The sequence below is a fragment of the Pezoporus occidentalis genome, unplaced genomic scaffold, assembly GCF_034315485.1.
Source record: "Pezoporus occidentalis ecotype Australia unplaced genomic scaffold, CSIRO_AGI_Poc_V1 ctg200, whole genome shotgun sequence".
Classification (NCBI taxonomy): Eukaryota; Metazoa; Chordata; class Aves; order Psittaciformes; family Psittacidae; genus Pezoporus; species Pezoporus occidentalis.
The window spans coordinates 769,146-774,741 of record NW_026913857.1 but is presented as its reverse complement, the minus strand read 5'-3'; positions in this window follow the sequence as shown (position 1 = coordinate 774,741).

Genomic DNA, 5,596 nt, shown 5'->3' with positions numbered 1-5,596 from the left:
GTGCCACATCTGTCACAGAGCAGGATGATATTTAGGGTAGCATTCTAGGTCTTGGAAAGACAACCTTGATTTCTACACTTGATCCCAAATTCCTCTCCAGCCTTGGGAGTTCACTGGAGGGCTCATGGTGTTCAGCAGGGTTAGCTTCTACCTAAGGAAGCTAATTATCCCATGACTCCTGTTAGCCAAAAGATAGTGAGGAATGGGATTGTTGAGTGGGAGAGGCATGAGTCCTGATGGCGGGTTTCCCCCTCGAGTCCTGTAGTCCCAGGGGTGCCTCACTCCTGAGCCACTGTGGGTGCACAGCACTGCTCTGCCTGCCTACATGCTGCCCTGACTACACCCAGGGTGCCATGGAACACCGCAGGTGAGCAGGCTGATCCCAAATTGCTTGTAGCCTTGGTGAACACTTCTGGATAGAGCATGCTAGAGGCTTTGTCTGGAAGTGCTGAGTGAGGGACATTCACTTCCCACAGTAGGTTAACGTAGTTATTTTTAACCAGTGCTTCCAATGCTACAACAAAAGAGGAGGAGAAAAATAAAAAGAAAAATAAAAAGAAGAAACACAAATTCCTGCTGACCTGCACAGCTGGCTTCTCTGGGGCTTTGTATCAAGCATCAAAAAAACTTGTGCCTCAATTATCAGGCAAGCAACACAGATCCAGACTGCTTGTGGGTGAAACGCATTTCCAAAACATTTGCAATGAGAACAGCAATCTCCTGGTCCAGCTTAAGAGAGTTTCACAAAATTACCAGTACTGTGTGTAGCAGAAACATTCTGCAAAGGGTGAACATATTCAAGGCTGCATTTGGCTGGTAAAACCATCCCAACATCTGGAGGCTTCGTGGACATCTATCCGTCCCCAACTTCATCCCTGCAGTGAAAGACACAATCTCCTTTTTGCAATGCTTTCTGCTTTTTGAGATCAACCTTTGCATGATCTCCTTTGGTGCACTGTCTGGGTCTGAAACTGGGAACATCAGATGGGAACAGAAGCAGGGGCTCTTTTGAACCTGGGACAGGAATGAAGCAAGGCGACAGGCACAGCCAGAATGATTTATTCTGGCTTGATGCATGCTGAAGGCTTCCGGTTACGTGTAGACTGTGAGAGGGGTGAGGCCGCCTAGCTTTAATGGACTGCGCTGCTGCAAATACAGACATGAACTGGTGACGAATATATTCAGGCTGGATATCAGAAGAGAGTTTGAGACTGTCAGACAACAGAGATTTGGGAATGGCCCAGGGGCAAATGCTCTAGCTTATTTGAAGCTGATGCTTGTGCAGCCTGTGAAATGGGATTGTATGACTTGGTTGCCGGGGAATGTGACGGGAAGGACTTGATGATTAAAGGGGACCCTTCTTGTCCTTAAATGGGTTTTAGGCTGTTTTAGTTTCCTGTTTGGTGCTGGAGGTGCTTCCCAGAAAGTCCTGGAGCTGCTGTCATGTTTTGATGACCATGGCAATTTACACTGTTTTTCAGGCTTTTGGCATATTCTGGCAAACATGGATGAAGTGTATGCCCCAGTTGTGGCATGTTTTGGAAGTGAGATGAAGGGCTGTGGTTTTGGTATAATGTTCTTGACCTCTTGGTGGTCTGCACTACTTTCTTGCCCTTGATAGACACAAAACTGGCAACCATTCATTCGATTCCCTTCCTTGAACTGTCATCTCTAATGTAACATCCCATAGATTGCAAAAGACCATTTTCAGCACTTACAGTATTTCAAATTTTGTATTTGACATAGCCAGTCCAATGGATGCCTATTCGACATTCTGTAATACAAGATGGCATCTTGGCACTTGGTTTGATAAGGGAATGTATGATGTGACGGGAAGCAGGAGTTTGGATGTGATAACTCAAAACATTCCCCCCTGCCTGATGCACATTTTCTGCTGCAGGCTTGTAAGAAGATACTCATTCCTTTTTTCCTATGTCTGTTAGCTTCTCAACTTCTCTGAAGCCACTTATTTGTGGGACCTTGCAGACCTTTTCCTTAGTAAGGTCTCTAGATTTTTCCAGAGGCTTATATCCTATGGTTTATATATAGTATATACAGACACATCTATACCCTGAGCCTGAAAGATTTCTTTCTGAACTGGTTCCCATATTCTTTAGATTGTGTAAAATCAGTGTGTTACACACACAGCCATCAATAAATGAAATAATGCATCAGTCCATGCTTGGCACTTAAATCACATGTTATACTGTTACTACCTGAGCAGACCTTCTGGACCAGTGAGCACGTGTTAACATTTGGTTTCCAGATGCTGCTTTGTTATTAATAGGTTTACTGAAGAGGAGGACTCAGGAAGAACTCCTCTGTACCCATGGGTTTGGTCTGAGCAGTTCTCAGATACCTGTAAAACCAGCAAATGCTTAGGCAGATGCAGTTGCAGCACACTAAAGACTTGAGAAAAAGTGGAACTAACCATTAAAATGGCACCAATGTCTATGTGCAATGTAAAGCTGGGGTTGAGCACACCTCTGAAATGGTGAAACCCCCTCTGAGAACCCATACACCCCTTTCATATCAACAAATAGGTATGATCTTGGGAACAAAAAGGATGCTCCACACCCCAAGCACACAGCTCAGCTAAGGGACAAATTATTGGCAGCCACTGCAGGATCAGACAGCCTCTGCCCCGCTTTGCACTGAGCATCAGCTCCACTCTGTGTCACCCTGATGCTTTGACTGTCCTTAGGACCATTCTTCCATGTGTTACTGACTGCAAATACAGCAATCCTTACTGAAAACCAGCAGCAGCACCAGGTGACTCACTTCCCAAAGGGAGGACAGCAATGTCATTTCATTGTAAGAGATGCATTTTGCCATCTCACTGACAGCAGAGAAAGTATTTTACTGCCTGCAGCCTGCAGCCGGAACTTGCTTTCCAGCACATCCAGCAGCTTTGTGACAGGTACTGCCCTCCTTTTCTTCCCTGCTCTGTTGTTTTGAAAGGGGTGTTTGTATCACAGAAAACACATCACGACTCACAAGCATTTATCAGAAAAGAATATGAGGATCTCCTGCTGCCGTTTTCTTTCAAGGGATGCTGCTGCCACTGCTCTGCTAATGGAGGAGTTTCGGAAGCCAGCTTGACCTTCTTTGCCATTCATGTCCTGGTATAGCCTGCCATGTGTTGCAAGGCTGCGAGGGTGGACATACATGCAATAGAAGGGGGAAAGAAAATTGACACAAGTGGGGAGATGAAGGGATGTCCTGGTTGCTCATCAAAAAGCTCACTCCCATCCAAGCAGGGCAGAGAGGAAGGGGAGTGCTTGGAAAGCCTCTCCCATGAGGGAAACTGATGGCCCGTTTGGACAACTTTTCTTCTTGCTTTCTGTGCTTACCTTTTGTTCCGCCTATTCACAGGAGAGACTCAAGCAAAACACAGAGCTTTGTGTTCCTCCTGGCCTGCTTTAATGAGGGGGGAGTTTCAAGGCTGGTAGTGGGGAGCGTGTGCTCACACACCGTGGAGAGGAGACATGCACCACCAGGCTGCAGCATCAAGGCCCAGCTACCCCCCGTGTGGCTTGGCTGGGAAACTGAGGGCAAGAAAAAGAGGGGAATTTTGTGGCCAATCTGCATCCTCTAAAATAAGAGAGTTTTTTAGGATGATATTGGGAAATACCTCCTGCTTGTGAAGGTGTTGAATCCAGCCCCAAAGGTTGTTGGATTCCCCTTTTATCAGAGGTCCTGTGCAGCATCTTCCACTCACAGGGGGTCAGTCCCCTTCAATTGTTGTTGTTTATGGCCAGTATCTCCATAAATCCCAAAGGCAAAGATTGCCAGAGGCTGGAGACCTATTCTCAGGAAGCACAACCACATATTATTCTTATCTTGTTCTAAATAGTGTGCAAAGTCACTGATCTCACTGGCAGTTGCCTGACCAGAAAGGTTGCTGTTAAATAGTTCAGGCCACCAATCCTAGCACATAAATGTGTTTGAAATCAGAATTACCCTAGGTGTAGGTAGACCTGACAATTCAGCAGGGCATCTTTAATGTGTCCTCCTAGAAGACTGATGTTTCTTTTCTTCCAGCGGTTCAGGCTAGTGTGGGTTGGATGGTTGCCTCACACTCATTTTGCTCCTGATGCTGACAATGGACATTTCAAAGAAAACAATGGTGAGTCTTGGAACAAAATTTGCTTGCAAAAAGAGAAAAAAAAATCTCAGAGCCATTTGCTGAGCTTTTATCTTCACACTTGGGAGTAGAAGGGAAATTGGCTGTATGCTGCCTGTGAACAAAGTGTTTTTCATGCCCTTCTTGAAATACACCCATGTTTGGCCAAATTATCAGTAGTGTGCATGTTCTTTAGAGGTTTCTTGAAATTTGGCTGCTTCATTTCTCTGAAGTCATGGTTTGCACAGTGCCTGCTCTGGCCCAAGGCCGTTTTTCCCCAGAACATGCCCAGCTTAGCTCCCTCACATTGGCTGAGCACATCTAAAGTTTACCAGTGAGTGAGCCACTGAGGGACCCAAACACCTTGTTCCATATGAACAAACTGCCCTTCATTTTTCCCTCCCAAGTTCCTTTCTTTTGGCAATATACAGAAAAACAGTATCTTGGATAAAATCTAGCTGATTACAAATCTAGGTTCTGAACAAACTTAAAATGAAACTTAAAGTTGCAATATTGAACGCTCAGAACTCATGTTGCCTTTGCAGGCTTAATTTGCCCTCCTGATGCCTATGGCTTATGATAATTTTTAATTACTCAATCACACGATATCTTTTCCCACAGGATCCTTGCTCCTTTGCCGCAGAGGATGGACAAAGACTTCTTAACAGGTACCCAGCTAGTTTTTCTTTTCAGGCTTATCCATCACATTATCCAAAGCCAGAAGTGGGTCTACCAATTAAAATATAGATTTTAAATGGTGAAAGAATTTCATGTCTGATTTATACTGTATTGTAAGTAGGACCCACTGTGGGAGCAGGGGAGAGAGAAGGCAGCTGTAAAATCTGACTTTGACCAGAGTCTTAGCAACTGTTTATGCTGTAGATGGCCTTGACACTGTTTGCCTTTAATCATTTAACTTTATATAAAACTGGAATGACAATATACCACTATCTGTCTGGAAAAAGTCAACCTCTTTATTGCTTGAGAAGTGTAGCAATACAGAGGTGATGGGGTCCTGTATAAACCAAGATAGGCAGCAAACCTCTGTATTTAATACATGCCCAGCACACAAATAAAATGTGAAAAATGTTTCATTTTGGTCTTTAAGTAATAGAAGGAGTTGAGGAGGAGGTAGCAGGAAGCTTAGAATGGAAAAGTGATAGCTTTGGCAGTGTAGTGCAATGATTGAAAATGACATCTTCCATACACCCAATTAAAATTCATATCTTTTAACCTTTGCAGCCATGTGAGATCTGTATCATTAAGTCTGATTCAAAAGATGCCTTGATATTCTAAATTATTTGTATGCCTGGTATTCCAAATAAACATTTGTGAAATTCATTTCAAAAGATGTTAACACTCGTGAAACCCATGTGCCCCAGAGGGATTATATAAATTTCCATGTCAAATATTTGAAGCAAAGCACTTGTACAGAAACAGTGTTTTTTGTGTTTTGATGCCTTTCATTTC